This window comes from Anomaloglossus baeobatrachus, chromosome 8 (assembly GCF_048569485.1).
Source record: "Anomaloglossus baeobatrachus isolate aAnoBae1 chromosome 8, aAnoBae1.hap1, whole genome shotgun sequence".
Lineage (NCBI taxonomy): Eukaryota > Metazoa > Chordata > Amphibia > Anura > Aromobatidae > Anomaloglossus > Anomaloglossus baeobatrachus.
The window spans coordinates 157,988,117-158,006,477 of NC_134360.1; positions in this window are offsets into that span (position 1 = coordinate 157,988,117).

Here is an 18,361-nt window from a genome sequence, read left to right on the forward strand (position 1 = left end):
GAACCCCAACAGGTTGGTTAGACACGACTTATCTTTCATGAATCCATGCTGTTTGTCAGTTATCATAATATTTTCTGCAATATATTTTTGCATGTCATCCCTTAAAATGCCCTCAAAAACTTTGCATACTACTGATGTCAGGCTTACTGGACGGTAGTTGCCTGGATCTACCCTCTTACCTTTCTTAAATATCGGTACCACATCAGCAATCCTCCAATCCTGAGGCACCAACCCTGTTACAAGTGAGTCTAAAAAGATGAGATACAGCGGTCTGTCGATTACGGAGCTCAATTCCCTCAATATTCGTGGATGAATGCCATCTGGCCCTGGGGATTTGTCAATGTTTAATTTACTCAGACGTAGGCGTACTTCATCTTGTGTTAAATTAATTATATCGGGTGGTGGACTTTGATTTTTCACTTGTTGAATGATCCCTGGTACAGTCAGTTCCTTGGTGAATACAGATGAGAAATGCCTATTTAATATCTCAGTCTTTTGTTTGTCCTCTATAACTAACTTGTTATTATATTTTAAGGGTCCGATACTATCCTTTGTTTTCCTTTTGGCATTAATATATTTATAAAAGATTTTGGGATTTATTTTAATGTCATTGGCGATTTTTGTTTCAGTAGCTAGTTTTGCTTGTTTGAATTCTTTTTTGCATTGCCTATTGATATCTTTATACTCCTGCAATGCTATTTCTGTATTCTCTGCCTTTAAGATTTTAAACGCCCTTTGTTTTTGTTTTATTATACTTTGTACAGTCTTATTTATCCATAGTGGTTTCTTTTTATTCCTGGAAATTTTATTACCAGAGGGTATACGTTTTTTAAAGGACTCTAGTAGTATATCCTTAAACTTACCCCATTTATGTTCGGTATCCCCAGTTACCATGACTCTGTCCCAATCTACACATTTAAGCTCTTCCCTTAATTTGTTCAAATCAGCTTTCCTAAAATTCCAGGTTTTAGCAATCCCCCTTTGAAATGTTCTATTGAATATTATGTCGAAGCTTACCATATTATGATCGCTGGTGCCCAAGTGCTCCCGGACCTGTAGATCTGAAATTGTATCCGGTCTATTTGACAGGACCAGATCTAGCAAATTATCTCCCCTGGTCGGTTCACCTACCATCTGAGAGAGGAAATGGTCTTGAATGGTAGATAAGAACTTACAGCTTACTCATCGTAAGGACGCGTCTGACTGCAATCAATCACAGACGCCAGTGGGTGGAGGAAGCAGTAAATATGCATGAGCCTAATGAGCGGCCATGGAAGAAGAATGAGAAGCCGCGGGTGCAGTTACAGCTGCTTCGGAGCCTTGGTAAGTATAGCGCCGCTTGCTTTATTTTTTTCTTTACTTTTCCTTTACTTTTTGTATTCCTAATAGATCATTAGCCTGAATTCCTTGAGAATTTGGGGTCCAGTCCCAGCACTCAAGTACATTTGAAATTGTGCAGATCTACACTTTTACAGTCCGGGTCCGCCCATCACTAGTCTTATTACTTCATGTGACATCATAATGTCATGCAACAGTGGCAGCCTTCTTAACAGTCTTGTAAGTTTATATAAGGAACTGCATCAGACACACTCAAAGAAAATAAATCTGATTACATCCCAGACATTATCAGTTTGGGTCAGATAAGCAATGGGGCTAATGTTATGGCATCTGTCACTTTGATAACAAAAATAGCATTACACACAAAGTGAATCTCTGTCAATCAAATTTACTGAGGTTGCCAGTGCAGGCTCTGTCCAGAGAGCAATTGCTCGCATTGTGAACTAAAGCTTAGGAGGAGCTTAGTAGAGCTGTAATACTCATGCAGCATCCAAGGCTCGGCTGCCATATATCATTTGTGTTTAAGCATTTGTTTTATGCCTGGTCTTTTATTGCACTAATCTTGCATCAACAGCTACAGTGTGGAAAATAATTATTTGATACACTGCCAATTTTGCATGTTTTCCCATTTACAAAGAATGGAGAGGTCTGTAATTTTTATCGTAGGTACACTTCAACTGTGAAAGATAAAATCTCTCCAAAAAATCCAGAAAATCACATTGCATGTTTTTTAAGCAATTGATTTGCATTTTATTGCATGAAATAAGTATTTGATCATCTACCAACCTGCAGGAATTCTGGCTCTCACAGATTTGTTATTTTTTCTTTAAGATGCTCCTACTCTGCACTCATTACCTGTATGAATTGCACCTGTTTGAACTCATTATCTGTATATAATTCAAAAAGTGTAAGAAAGCAGGTTAATATACCGCGCCACACCACAGAAGCCAAAAGTTGTTAAAAGTAAATCCCTTTTTCTTTATTTTCACAGGTCTACGCGTTTCAGGGACATATCCGTCCCCTTCCTCAGGACAATGTACAGAAAATACTATAACAAGAGGCAGGTTGTGAGCTCTCATATATACATCTGAAAAAAAGAGCCACATAATCATTCAGTGCGTCATGATACTCTGACTCATAGGTGCACGAGGTGGAGGATAAAGCTGTGAACATTGACAAAGGAAAAAAAAGGGGAAAAAAAGGGAGGAAAAAAAGGAAGAAAAGAAGGGAGAGAAAAAAAAGAGAGAGAAGAGAAAAGAAAAAAGAAAAAAAGGGGGAGAAAAAAAGAAGAAAAGAGAAAAAGAAAATAAGAAGAAGGAGCTATAAACAGAGGAGAATGAAAGGAAGAAAGAGAGAAGAAAAACGCAGTGAACAAATGTTTATTAATATTAAAAAATGGAAGGATTTCGAGGCCTTCAAATAGATACAAAAACCATGAAAAAATATATGAAAATATATATTTATATATTTGAAAAAAATGAAAATGAAAAATGTGTATATGTATAACTATTGAAAAAATATATAAGGATATAAATAATAAATAAAAATTTGAGAAAAATTAAAATAAAAATAATCCTGAACTGTAAGATTGTTAATTTAGCCAATAAGTGAAAAGGGAAAAACATGTATATATATAAAAAATGAAATAACAGCATATGTGGACAGATTCACAACATAGATACAGGGAACTAATCAATTAGGTGAAACTGAAGGGAGAATTATGCCAGCGATGGGATAATAATCAAAATCTAAGCAGGAGCAAGAGGAACCCGTAGGGAAGATAATTGCAGGGTGACAGCGTGGGAAAAAAACTGAACACGCTTGCGCGAAAAGGTGAATTGAGTTGAAGGAACAGTAAAAGGCGCCTGCGCAAGGGGTAACCTGAGGTTAATACCGTGAAACAATGTTAATGTGCATTGCGCTGCAGGGATAATACTATATCCAAGCTGCACAAGTGATAACCGTATCAGCGGTTATGTGATCATATCAGGAAAGTGCAAGGGAAAAAGATGAGTTAAATGTTCGGAGTAGGGGAAAGGAAAAGTGTGCCGGCGTGTGAGGACATATGCTAAAAGCGGGCAGTAAGAAGGTTAACATTATCAGCAGCTGGATCGTGAATAGCAAAAAGAGGGGTGGTATCACTAGAAAGGTGAAAAGCTAGGCGTGGAGGTGAAAAAATATATATAGGCGTATTTTAGCAAACCTTCAAAGAATAAGAGAAAAGGGAAATGGGGAAATAGAAATGGAAAAAATAAAATGGGAAATGAAAGGAGCAAATACATAGAGAAAGAGCTCCCAACGGAGCTAGATGTGATTTTTTAGGGTCCAGAGCGATAAAGGACCCAAAAAGCCGAAAATGTAAAAAAGGGGAGGCCATGGGAAATAATTTAAAAATAAAAACTATTTCTTATCAAATCTCTATAAAGAAGGGGGGGGCTTGATGATACCTATTTAAAACGTATAAAAATCTCAGGATAAAATTGAATGAACTAGCAAAATATATCATATTATGTATACCCCATTAACGAATCTACCATATAGAGATAAATGTTCATAATTCCGAAAAAGAAATACAAGAAATTAAAGAAGAAAAGATAGTGAGAGGTATATCATGAACCATATAGAGAAATTATAAATCTACAACATATATATATGCATGAAGTAAATGTATGGATCTGAAGTGATACAATTATAAAATAATGATAAAATGAATAAAAACAATTGAAAAATATTAAGAGACAAAAACTATAAATAAATTCAATAAATATCATATAAGACCTCATGGGATATATAAAATATATATATATATATGAATAAATAATTAAAAAAATTTATTAATTAAAAGGAAATAGAATAAAAAGATTATAATTACTTATTAAAAAGACAAATCAGTTACTAAATTCAGTCCCATGGGTTTCAGAGTGCCCAATTTATGTATCCAATATGATTCTTTTTTATTTAGACTATCCATTCTATTGTGGCAATTCAGAGGTATTTGCTCAATAGGAGTGATAGTAAAGGCCATAATTCTATTATGGAATAGTGTACAATGCTTGGACAATCCATGTAGCATATAACCGATCTTAATGTTATGCCTATGCGCATTTAGTCGGTTATGCAGGGCTTGACAAGTCCTGCCTATATACTGTTTGCCACAATTGCAGTCTATAAGATAAATAACAAAATTAGACAGACAATTTAAATGATTCTTGATGGTAAATTCCTCTGCTCCCTTCGAGGATCTGAAAGATGTCCGTTTATGACTGATAGTTCTACAACAAAGGCAATTCTTAGAGCCACATCGGTAAGATCCTGGGGGGGCAGCAGAAATGGAATTACTAATATTGTTCTTGAGAGGGGCAGGTTTAAGCCGACTGGGGGCTAAAACATTCTTAATGCTGGAGGCCTTCCTAAATGTAATACCTGGAAGGGGGGGAAGGATAGTTTTTAGAAAGGGGTCATTTAACAGGACTCCCCAATGTTTAGAAAAAATCTTCCTAATAATATTATTATCACTACTGTAAGTAGTCAGAAAATTCAAAGTAAAAGTGTTCTCAGTGTTGCAGGAGGTGGGAGTAGTGGAAACTTTGGGCAAAATCAGGTCTTTTTGTTGCAAGGTAGCAGTATCTAGGTAAGCTCTTTGTACAAGAGTTCTAGGGTATTCTTTATCTAAAAACCGTTTCCTAAGTATTTTAACCTGATCATTAAAATCATTAAAACGAGAGCAGTTCCTCCTAATGCGCTTATACTGGTTAATTGGAATGTTCCTCAGCCATTTGGTATAGTGTTCACTATTATACTGGATATATCCATTAGAATCTACCTGTTTGAAATACGTTTTGGTTAAAATGTTACTGTCACAATGAAAAATGGTGAGGTCCAAAAAATTAATCTCAGATTTGTGGACAGTAGAGGTGAAGCTGAGCCCCCAGTCATTAGAATCCAGGTGCCCCAAGAAAGAATCAATATCATTGTGTTTATTGTCCCAGATTATGAACAGATCGTCAATAAAGCGTTTATAAAGAACAATGTTATTTTTAAAATTACTATTTTGGATAAATAAGAATTCAAAAATCCCCATAAAAAGATTAGCATATGCGCATGCAGCTCTAGAGCCCATCGCTGTGCCAAGCTTCTGATGGTACAGATTGCCTTCAAAAGTAAAAAAATTATTATTCAAAATGAATTCCATACTCTCTAAAATAAACTTTTTTTGAATGGGTGGAAATCTACTATCTTTTTCCAAAAAGAGGGACAAACTAAACAAACTAAGATGGTGCGCAATATTAGAATATAAAGCCGATACGTCAATGGTAAGAAAAAGAAAGGAATCTTCCCATTTAATGTCATATAGTGAAGTAATGAGGTGAGAGGAATCTCTCAGAAAACTATCCAATTCACGCACATATGGTTGCATTAATTGGTCTAGGTATGCAGCCAGATTTGCAGTAAGGGAGTTGATACCTGCAATAATCGGTCTCCCAGGTGGATTAATAAGATCCTTATGAATTTTTGGAAGGTGATAAAAAAACGCTATTGAGCAAATACCTCTGAATTGCCCCAATAGAATGGATAGTCTAAATAAAAAAGAATCATATTGGATACATAAATTGGGCACTCTGAAACCCATGGGACTGAATTTAGTAACTGATTTGTCTTTTTAATAAGTAATTATAATCTTTTTATTCTATTTCCTTTTAATTAATAAATTTTTTTAATTATTTATTCATATATATATATATATATTTTATATATCCCATGAGGTCTTATATGATATTTATTGAATTTATTTATAGTTTTTGTCTCTTAATATTTTTCAATTGTTTTTATTCATTTTATCATTATTTTATAATTGTATCACTTCAGATCCATACATTTACTTCATGCATATATATATGTTGTAGATTTATAATTTCTCTATATGGTTCATGATATACCTCTCACTATCTTTTCTTCTTTAATTTCTTGTATTTCTTTTTCGGAATTATGAACATTTATCTCTATATGGTAGATTCGTTAATGGGGTATACATAATATGATATATTTTGCTAGTTCATTCAATTTTATCCTGAGATTTTTATACGTTTTAAATAGGTATCATCAAGCCCCCCCCTTCTTTATAGAGATTTGATAAGAAATAGTTTTTATTTTTTTTTTTTTTTTTTTAAATTATTTCCCATGGCCTCCCCTTTTTTACATTTTCGGCTTTTTGGGTCCTTTATCGCTCTGGACCCTAAAAAATCACATCTAGCTCCGTTGGGAGCTCTTTCTCTATGTATTTGCTCCTTTCATTTCCCATTTTATTTTTTCCATTTCTATTTCCCCATTTCCCTTTTCTCTTATTCTTTGAAGGTTTGCTAAAATACGCCTATATATATTTTTTCACCTCCACGCCTAGCTTTTCACCTTTCTAGTGATACCACCCCTCTTTTTGCTATTCACGATCCAGCTGCTGATAATGTTAACCTTCTTACTGCCCGGTTTTAGTATATGTCCTCACACGCCGGCACACTTTTCCTTTCCCCTACTCCGAACATTTAACTCATCTTTTTCCCTTGCACTTTCCTGATATGATCACATAACCGCTGATACGGTTATCACTTGTGCAGCTTGGATATAGTATTATCCCTGCAGCGCAATGCACATTAACATTGTTTCACGGTATTAACCTCAGGTTACCCCTTGCGCAGGCGCCTTTTACTGTTCCTTCAACTCAATTCACCTTTTCGCGCAAGCGTGTTCAGTTTTTTTCCCACGCTGTCACCCTGCAATTATCTTCCCTACGGGTTCCTCTTGCTCCTGCTTAGATTTTGATTATTATCCCATCGCTGGCATAATTCTCCCTTCAGTTTCACCTAATTGATTAGTTCCCTGTATCTATGTTGTGAATCTGTCCACATATGGTGTTATTTCATTTTTTATATATATACATGTTTTTCCCTTTTCACTTATTGGCTAAATTAACAATCTTACAGTTCAGGTTTATTTTTATTTTAATTTTTCTCAAATTTTTATTTATTATTTATATCCTTATATATTTTTTCAATAGTTATACATATACACATTTTTCATTTTCATTTTTTTCAAATATATATATATATTTTCATATATTTTTTCATGGTTTTTGTATCTATTTGAAGGCCTCGAAATCCTTCCATTTTTTAATATTAATAAACATTTGTTCACTGCGTTTTTCTTCTCTCTTTCTTCCTTTCATTCTCCTCTGTTTATAGCTCCTTCTTCTTATTTGCTTTTTCTCTTTTCTTCTTTTTTTCTCCCCCTTTTTTTCTTTTTTCTTTTCTCTTCTCTCTCTTTTTTTTCTCTCCCTTCTTTTCTTCCTTTTTTTCCTCCCTTTTTTCCCCTTTTTTTCCTTTGTCAATGTTCACAGCTTTATCCTCCACCTCGTGCACCTATGAGTCAGAGTATCATGACGCACTGAATGATTACGTGGCTCTTTTTTTCAGATGTATATATGAGAGCTCACAACCTGCCTCTTGTTATAGTATTTTCTGTACATTGTCCTGAGGAAGGGGACGGATATGTCCCTGAAACGCGTAGACCTGTGAAAATAAAGAAAAAGGGATTTACTTTTAACAACTTTTGGCTTCTGTGGTGTGGCGCGGTATATTAACCTGCTTTCTTACACTTTTTGAATTGTCTCATCACCGCGGGACCGCTGCCTCCCACACTATCACATCGTGATTTACATGCTTTGAAGGGGGTTGTGACTGGCACAACCGAACCAGGTGAGTGGACCTGCCAGTATTCACTACCACGTGTATACCGGGTAAGACCCTATTTGCGCCTTATCTTTCCACAGTTATCTTATCTATCTGTATATAAGACACTTGTTCACACACTCAATAAATCAATCAATCAATCAATCACACTCCAACTTCTCCACCATGGCCAAGATCAAAGAGCTGTCTTAAGACACCAGGGACAAAATTGTAGAGCTGCACAAGGCTGGGATGAGCTATAGGACAATAGGCAAGCAGCTTGGTGAGAAGGCAACAACTGTTGGTGAAATTATTAGAAAATGTAAGAAACACAAGATGACTGTCAATCTTACGCCGTCTGGGGATCCATGCAAGATTTCACCTCATGGGGTAAGGATGATCCTGAGAAAGGTTAGTAATCAGCACAGAACTACACAGAGGCACTGGTCAATGACCTGAAGAGAGCTGGGATCACAGTCTCAAAAATAAAATTACTGTCAGTAAACACTACGCAGTCATTGATTAAAATCCTGCAGAGCACACAAGGTCCCCTTGCTCACACCAGCACATGTCCAGGTCCATTTGAAGTTCGCTAATGACCATCTGGAACGTTCAGAGGAGGCATGGGGGAAGGTCATATGGTCAGATGAGACCAAAATAGAACTTTTTGGTATCAACGCAATTCTCCGTGTTTGGAGGAAGAAGTAGGGTGTGTACAACCCCAAGAACATATTAACGTGTTACCAACTATAAAGCATTTGGGCAGAAACATCATACTTTGGGGATGCTTCTCTGCAAAGGGGACAGGAGCTGCACCGTGTTGAAGGGAGAAAGGATGAGGTCATGGGTCACATGATTTTGGCCAATAACCTCCTTCTCTTCAGAAAATTGAAGATGGGTCGTGGCTGGGTTTTTCAGCATGACAATGACCCTAAACACACAGCCATGGTCCTGGAGTGGCCTAGCCAGTCTCCAGAACTGAACCCAATAGAAAATCTATGGAGAGAGCTAAATCTCAATATTGTCGACAGTACAGAAATCTGAAAGATCTGGAGGAGATCTGTGTGGAGGAGTGGGCCAAAATCCCTGCTGGCGTGTGTGCTGGTCAAGAACTACAGGAAATTCTGTGCCAAATATCAAATTCTAATTTCTATTGTCTCAAATACTTTTTTATGGAATACAATGCCAAAGTTAGTTATTTAAAAATTATACAATGTGATTTTCTGAATGTTTTGTTTTTTTATTCTGTCTGTCACATTGGAAGTGTACCTACAATAAAATATTACAGACATCTCCATTCTTTGTAGGTGGTAAAACTTGCAAACTTGGCAGTGTATCAAATACTTATTTTCCCCACTGTCGGTCTAAAAAAAAACTGCATGCAAAGTTTTTTTTATCTAACTATAGAGCTAATTTGGAAACTAACTGATGCGCCAGATGACTGACAATGGGTCACTTCCGGCACTGGTTTCCCGCTAGCATTTTTGTGCCATGCTGGAGGAAAAAATGGCAGATAACTTGATTAATGGGAATTAGCTCTAAAAAGCTGATGCTACCACATGATAATCCCACTATTCTGAACCACTTTGGAAACACTAACAGAATAAGTGTGTCAGGTTTCCAGGTTTTCCAGTTCTCTTTTGAATGAGCTTGCCCTCAGTTAACATGGAGTTTAAGGTTCTGTTGCCCTACTTCCTGTCCAGCTGCTTAAAAGGCCGCCTCTCAGCCCAGTCCAGTGCCTGAGTATACTGCTTGCTGTGTGCTCCTGCTTTGCTGTTTCTACTTCCTGATTGCCTTGGATTCTCCTGAAACTCTACCGACCGACTCTGGACCATACCCGGTTTTCTTCAAGCTGTGCCCGGACTCCGTCTGCCGTCTTTGATCAGCACTCTGCCCGGTTCGTAACCACTCTGGACAATCATCCCGTACGGACACTCCTGGACTATACCACTTGCCCCTTGTGTACCGGCTGCCGCACATTTAGGCCTTCCGGGGTTGATTGCCGGACAGTCCCTGTACAGGGGTTCGCTCTGGTGGTCTCCCTGGGGGAGTCCGGTGCGTGGCCCCGGGAATCCCCTTCGCTCCGTTTTGTGTGTTGTTTTACTGTGTTTATTCCCGTTGTGTATCTACCGTGGTGACATATTATATAACATCTTGTACCAAGAACTCGTCTCTGTTGTCATTGCCCTAACGCAATCGAAATCCTCAGAACATACAGTAGTATTACATTATACTCAGGCCCTAAGAGGATTTCGCTGGGGCAATGACTGAGACACGAGTAGATCAGCTCTTTTCCATGATCAACTCCTTGCAGCAGGAGATGGAGGCGGTGCAAACTAAACTCAGAGATGTGGAGGCACAGCTGGGCCATGATCACCAGGTACTGGGTCCGGCTATTCAGGATTTGCAAGTCAGAGTGGAGGCTCAGGAAGCCGTCCCCACTACGTCCGTATCAGCTGCCGGTATGCCTAGGTTACCCCCATTCCGTTTCAATGGTGATCGTAGTCAGTTTCGTGGATTTGTGAACCAATGTATACTGTTTTTTGATGTACATGCTGATTATTACCGTTCTGACCGGTCCAAAGTGTTATGTATAATCATGTTATTAACCTCACGAGCACTGGCTTGGGCTAATCCTATGATAGAGAATCGGGACATCCGTTTAAATCACCTGGATGACTTTCTGAACGCAATGGCGCAAATGTTTGATGATCCGAATCGCCGTGCTACCGCTGAATCGGCTCTCCTTTCCTTACGTCAGGGAAAGCGTTCTGTCGTTGAATACGCCACTGAGTTCAAGAGGTTAGTGGTAGACACCGACTGGGGAAACAATGCATTATTGTCTGTATTCAGAAAAGGTTTGTCCAGTACCATCAAGGACGAGTTAGCTCGTTCCGAATCTCCAGGGGATTTTGAACTGTTTCTCCAGCACTGTGTGCGTATTGATACCCGCTTGACGGAGCGTAGACAGGAAAAATGGGCAGCTGTAAACCGTGTAAACAACTTTGCGTTTCCTTCTAGAGAACCCGCTCTCAGGACACCACGGGAGGCCGAGGACGTTCCTATGCAAGTGGACTCTCTGCAAAAGCGAGAGACCAACGAACGTCGCGAACACCGGCTCCGTGAGCGTTTGTGTTTCTATTGCGGTCAATCGGATCATTTCTTGATCGACTGCCCGAAACGTCCGAATCGCCCAAATAAGGTATTGGCAGCCATGGCAGAGTGTGACAACACGGACGCAGAGTCCGATATCTCTGAGGCAAGTGGGCACTTGGATGCGGTATTTCCCTTGACTGTAATGTCAACCTCACCGAAGGACTCAGAAGGGAAATATACCCATTGCTCGCTCCCCATTCAGATCCGGTGGGAGGGGCATCTAATACCTACCTCTGCAATGATAGATTCTGGGGCAGGGGGAAATTTCATGGACTCCTCTTTTGCCAGGAAACACGGTATCCGGACTCAGCAAAGATCCTCACCGGTTACCATGGAGACGGTAGACGGATCTCCGTTAATCTCTGGACCAGTTGATCGGGAAACCGTACCGCTAGAATGCGTCATGAAGCCAGGTCAGCAGGAGACCCTTGTTTTCATGCTAATTTCTTCTCCTCATTTTCCGATTATTTTAGGTATTCCGTGGCTACGGTCTACGAATCCGGTCATCGATTGGGAAACTAAGGAAATAACCTTCCCACCGCAGAGTGGTCCGACCATTAGTCCAACTGTTCCGGTTCCAGTAACACCGAATGCGGAGGGCACTGTACAGGTACCTGTTCTACCCCCGGTTTATGATGACTTTGCTGACATATGCGACAAAAGAAAAGCCGATCGGCTTCCCCCGCATAGACCGTATGATTGCCCCATAGACTTACTTCCAGGGGCGGAGATTCCGTTTGGCCATGTCTACCCGTTGGCGGCACCTGAGCTAGAAGCACTAAAAGAATACATTGATGAGAGCCTAGCCAAGGGATTTATTCGCCCGTCTACCTCACCAGCAGGGGCACCCATCTTTTTCGTGAAAAAGAAAGAGGGGACTCTGAGACCCTGTATTGACTACCGGGAACTGAATAAAATAACCATCCGGAACCGGTATCCGTTACCGTTGATTCCTGAGCTATTGGAGAGGGTCCAACAGGCAAAAATATTCACCAAATTGGATCTCCGTGGGGCATATAATCTACTTCGCATACGTCCCGGAGACGAGTGGAAGACCGCGTTCCGATGTCGGTATGGACATTTTGAGTACCTAGTGATGCCTTTTGGACTTTGTAACGCTCCCGCGGCTTTCCAACATCTAGTTAACGATATTTTTAGGGATATCATGGACCAATTCATGGTGATTTATCTGGACGATATCCTAATCTTTTCTGATTCCTTACAGGAACACCAGGAGCACGTCAAGACCGTACTTACCCGGCTGAGGGAAAATCACCTGTACATTAAACTGGAGAAATGCGAATTCCATTGCTCACAGATACAATTCTTAGGGTATGTCATCTCTCCTCAGGGACTGAACATGGAGTCTGGCAAGATACAAGCAATTCTGGACTGGCCGGAACCGGGTAACGTCAAAGAGGTACAACGCTTTGTCGGTTTTGCCAACTTTTACCGACGTTTTATCCGTAATTTTTCAGAGATCGTTCGTCCCATCACTCTGTTAACCAAGAAAGGACAGAAGTTTGTGTGGTCCGCCCAGGCCCAGGAAGCCTTCCATCGTCTCAAGGTTTGTTTTACCTCAGCGCCTATATTGGTACATCCGAATCCCGCACTTCCCTTTATCGTGGAAGTCGACGCTTCCGACTACGCATTAGGGGCCATCCTTTCTCAAAGGACTGGGGACAAGAGTCTCTTACATCCGTGTGCTTTCTTTTCCCGCCGGTTGTCCCCTGCAGAAAGGAACTATGACATTGCGGACAAGGAATTGTTAGCGATTATTTCCGCTTTCAAGGAATGGAGACACCACTTACAGGGAGCCGCGCAGCAAGTGATAGTACTCACAGATCATCGTAATCTGGAATTTCTTAAGTCTGCCAGGTGCCTGTCTCCACGGCAAGCCCGTTGGAGCCTATTTCTTAACCAATTCAATTTTGTCGTTACATACCGTCCAGGTTCACGTAATGGGAAAGCCGATGCCTTGTCCCGAATCCACGCCGTGGACTCCGTGCCTGGAACCCCGTCTCAGACCGTGTTATCGGATGCCAATTTCGTTGGAGTAATCCAGGACCAGGACTTGTGGAAGGACATCAAGCTGGCCTATGATGGTGACGTATTTCTTGCTGCCCCCCCGAATGATGTAACTCTTGTTCTTCGGAATGGTGTGTGGTTGAGAGAGCGACGCATTTATGTCCCGGAGGCCGTAAGACTTCGGGTTCTCAAGTTGGTCCATGACTCCGTGTTGGCTGGTCATAGGGGGGTACAGAAGACGCAGGAATTTCTGAGCCGTTTTTTCTGGTGGCCTACCTGTCTAAAGGATGTAAAGGACTATGTCCACTCATGCATGGTTTGTGCCCAGTGCAAGGTCCCTCGTGTGGCTCCTACGGGACTCCTCCAACCGTTACCCGTGCCATCTCGCCCTTGGGGGTCTATCTCCATGGATTTTATTGTGGAGTTGCCAGTCTCAGGCGGGCACAATACCATCTTAGTGGTGGTGGATCGATTGACTAAAGCTGCTCACTTCATTCCGTGTACCGGTCTTCCCTCAGCCGCAGAGACAGTGGATTTGGTTATCCAGAACGTATTCCGATTGCATGGGGTACCAGACGAGATCATCTCTGACCGGGGCGTGCAGTTCACGTCTAGGTTCTGGAAGGGCTTTTGTACGGCACTCCAGATTGATGTCTGTTTGTCTTCTGCATACCATCCTCAGACAAATGGGCAAACCGAACGGACGAATCAAACCCTGGAACAATACCTTCGATGTTATGTCAGCCATCTCCAAGACGATTGGTTGAAGATGCTTCCGTTGGCGGAGTTCTCCTATAACAACACTCAGAGCAGCTCCACTAAGGTAACGCCCTTTTTTGCTAACTTGGGTTATCATCCGAATGTTTTGCCTAGGTCACCGGTTGCGGTTTCGGTGCCGGCGGTGGAGGACAGATTGACAGAGCTTCGACAGAATCTGGAGGTTCTAAAGGACACTGTGGCTACGGCCCAGGAGCGTTACAAGAGGTCGGCAGACACTCACCGGAAACCGGCACCCATGTACAAGGTAGGGGACTCTGTATGGTTATCCACCAAAAACCTGAGATTGGGTGTTCCTTCGCAGAAGCTGGGACAAAAATTCATCGGTCCGTTTAAGATCACCGGGATCGTGAGCCCTGTGGCCTGTCGGCTACGGTTGCCGCACCATCTAAAGGTACACCCGGTCTTTCATGTGTCTCTCCTCAAACCTGTCTCCCCTAATACGTTTCGTGGTCGTGTTGTGCCTCCTCCTCTGCCTGTGATAGTCGACGGCGAGGAGCAGTTCGTGGTTGAGGACATTATTGACTCCCGGCTCCATCGTCGTCGGCTTCAATATCTGGTACGTTGGCAGGGGTACGCCCCCGAGGACGATTCCTGGGAACCGGTGGGTAACATTCGGGCACCCCGGAAGATCGCTCAGTTTCATCGACGGTTCCCGGACAAGCCGGGCCCTGATCCGTCCTGAGGCCGTCTCTGGGGGGGGGAGTAATGTCAGGTTTCCAGGTTTTCCAGTTCTCTTTTGAATGAGCTTGCCCTCAGTTAACATGGAGTTTAAGGTTCTGTTGCCCTACTTCCTGTCCAGCTGCTTAAAAGGCCGCCTCTCAGCCCAGTCCAGTGCCTGAGTATACTGCTTGCTGTGTGCTCCTGCTTTGCTGTTTCTACTTCCTGATTGCCTTGGATTCTCCTGAAACTCTACCGACCGACTCTGGACCATACCCGGTTTTCTTCAAGCTGTGCCCGGACTCCGTCTGCCGTCTTTGATCAGCACTCTGCCCGGTTCGTAACCACTCTGGACAATCATCCCGTACGGACACTCCTGGACTATACCACTTGCCCCTTGTGTACTGGCTGCCGCACATTTAGGCCTTCCGGGGTTGATTGCCGGACAGTCCCTGTACAGGGGTTCGCTCTGGTGGTCTCCCTGGGGGAGTCCGGTGCGTGGCCCCGGGAATCCCCTTCGCTCCGTTTTGTGTGTTGTTTTACTGTGTTTATTCCCGTTGTGTATCTACCGTGGTGACATATTATATAACATCTTGTACCAAGAACTCGTCTCTGTTGTCATTGCCCTAACGCAATCGAAATCCTCAGAACATACAGTAGTATTACAAAGTGGTAAGTAGAGAAATTAAGAATAATATAAAAAAATGAAGCTGCAAGCTAAAGAGAAGAACCTCCAAGGAAGTGTTCTCTGCATAATCATAAAGCATGAGCTGTACAGGCTGCTATATTAGTCATTGTGAGAGATGTTAAGTTAACTAACCATATAGTGACTATTGTCAAAGTTCTGCTTTAAAAGGAACTAGTCAGGTGCAATATGCACCCAGAGCCATGAGCAGCACTGGGTGCATAAGGCGAATTCCTGCCTAACTGCCTTAGAATCTAGAAGTAAACATAAAAACAGCTTTAGAAAAAGTATTTCTTAAGATCCTTTATGATATGCTATTGAGAGCAGGGACTAGTCCAAGGGCATAATTTTTTTGCGCTAAGTCCACCTTCTACCCACCTGTGGGCGTGCTAACATGCTATTCCATGCACATTGCCCAGCATCATCATTGGCAGTGACGCACGTAGCTGTGTCCATTGTCACTGCATCAGACACCGGGCAGTGCACATGATCAGTGATAAGAATGTAGTGGAATATGAATAGTAGGAATGTTGTGTGAGATAGGATGTTGCTAAGGTTGGACTTGCAGGTCAAGTAAGAGTTAAGTGGCTGCAGGGTAAGGAAGAGTTAAGTTGTGGAATTAGCCAGGCCCTAGGAGAACAGGACTGACTCCATCTTAGATCAGATAGGATTTGACTACAGGATAGTTCGGATGTGCAGGTCGTGATATACCTGAAATACTGCAGTTAGTGGGTCAATGTAACTCTGAAACACAACACCATATGTGAGATAGCGTAAATGAAGGAAACAGACACACTCGCGTATGATCAACATAATGAATCTATTTTAGCCCACAAATAAGTGACCTCAGCAAGGAAAGGTCTTGTGAAAAACACTTAGCATAGGCTTTGGCCAACATGCCAATACGGGAACTGACATGAAACAAGGAAGGTAGTCCTGTCTGGTGGCACCATCTCATCACAAATGGTGAGTGCCTGTGGGTGGAAGGGCAAGGAGTTGATGGGGGCTAAAATTGATTTTTACACACGATACTGGGATGCTTGGTTGGATGGTAGTAAGCAGACTTTAAACACCAACAAAAATATCTGCTGAAGAGAAGGAGGAGTATATGTGTTTAATGAGGTCCATCAAGAGACTGCAAGTTCAGAAAAGAGAACTAAGGGCAAGAAACAGACAAATGACCCCAATATTAGAGACTGATATAGTAAAACCAGTACTGTATCACCATGGGCTGAAAGGCCACTCTGCCAGGAAGAAGCCATTACTCCAAAAGAAACAGAAAAAGACAGATTAATGTTTGCAAATGCACAAAGGAACAAAGACCTTAATTTTTGGAGATGTCCCGTGGTCTGACAAAACTAAAATTGAACTGTTTGGCCATAATGACCATCGTTACATTTAGAGGAAAAAGGGAGAATGTTTGTAGCCTAAGAACACCATCCCAACTGTGAAACATGGGGATGGCAGCATCATGTTGTGGGGTTGTTTTACTGCAAGAGAGACTTGTGCATTTCACAAAATAGATGGCGCCATGAGGAAAGAAGATTATGTGGCAATAGTGAAGCCACATCTCAACATATAAGCCAGGAACTTAAATCTTGGGTGGAAATGGCTCTTCCAAATGGACAATGTCCAAAAGCATACTGCAAAACTGATTACAAAGTGGTTTATGGATAACAAAGTCATGGATAGTTATGGAGTGGCTATCACAAAACCCTGATCTCAATCCTATTGAAAATTATTGGGCAAAGCTGAAAAGTCTGGAACGAGCAAGGCGACCTACAAACATGGCTCAGTTACACCATTCCTCTCAGGAGGAATGGGACCAAATTCCTACCAACCATTGTGAGAAGCTTGTGGAAGGATAGCCAAAACGTTTCACCCAAGTCATACTGTTTAAGGGTAATGGTAACAAATACTAATGAAATGTATGTAATGTTTGACACTTCAGAAAGTAATAAAAATGACTTAAAACATTCTCTCTCCCCTCATTATTCTGACATTTGGCAAATATAAATAATTTTGTTTCCTAATTGACCTAAAAAGGATAAGTTTATTCTAATTTCATGTCAGACAGTGAGAAAAACCTGCAGATGTGTCTTTATAGAGAGAGGTGGGAAAAAACTACAGATGTGTCTTTATAGATAGTGTATGTAAACTGGTTTCAACTGTATATCTGTATAGATAAAGAGACTAAGGCTGTGTTCACACACTGCGTTTTTTACCTGCGTTTTTGGTGCATTTTTGCTGCAGAAATTTCTTGGGAAATTCTTGTAACCTTTCTGCAGACATTCCCCAGCCAAACCTATGGTAAAAAAAATTAGCTGTGCGCACACTGCGTTTTTTTCTTAAGAAAATTCTTTCAGTAGATTTTCTTAAGAAAAAGAATGAGCATGTCACTTCTTTTCTGCAGGTACCTGCGTTAGTTACCATAGATAATGGCACAATAACGCAGGGAGCAACCATCGGTAAAAACGCACCAAAAACGCACCGAAAACGCACCAAATCACGGTAAAAACGCAGGTGCATTTTTGGTGCGTTTTTTAATGCAGGTGCGCTAATCCTTTACTCTCAAGAAATTTTCTTAAGAAAATTAAGAAAAATCCTTTTTCTAGTGTGCACATAGCCTAATATTTCGGTACACAGAGCTTGTTCAAAGCCTAGAATATATACAAGAAATAAAAAGTATAAATAACAAAATATGTAATAAAAAATGTATAATGAAACAAATAAAAGATAAAATACCATAATTGAAATTAAAACAAATTTAACAATAAAGAAAAAAACATGATTCAAGACGTCATCACGTAACCAATTATATACAGTATGCACACAATATAATATGTCTACAATTCAACAAGGTAAAGCAGGTAGTTTATTAACTAATAGATAATGGATGGATATCTCAGATCAGAAAGGTGCAGCCATGAGCATGAATAAGTTTAAATAAAAGAGATGAGAAAATGAAAAAGTTACATAGCTAAGTATATTAGCTACG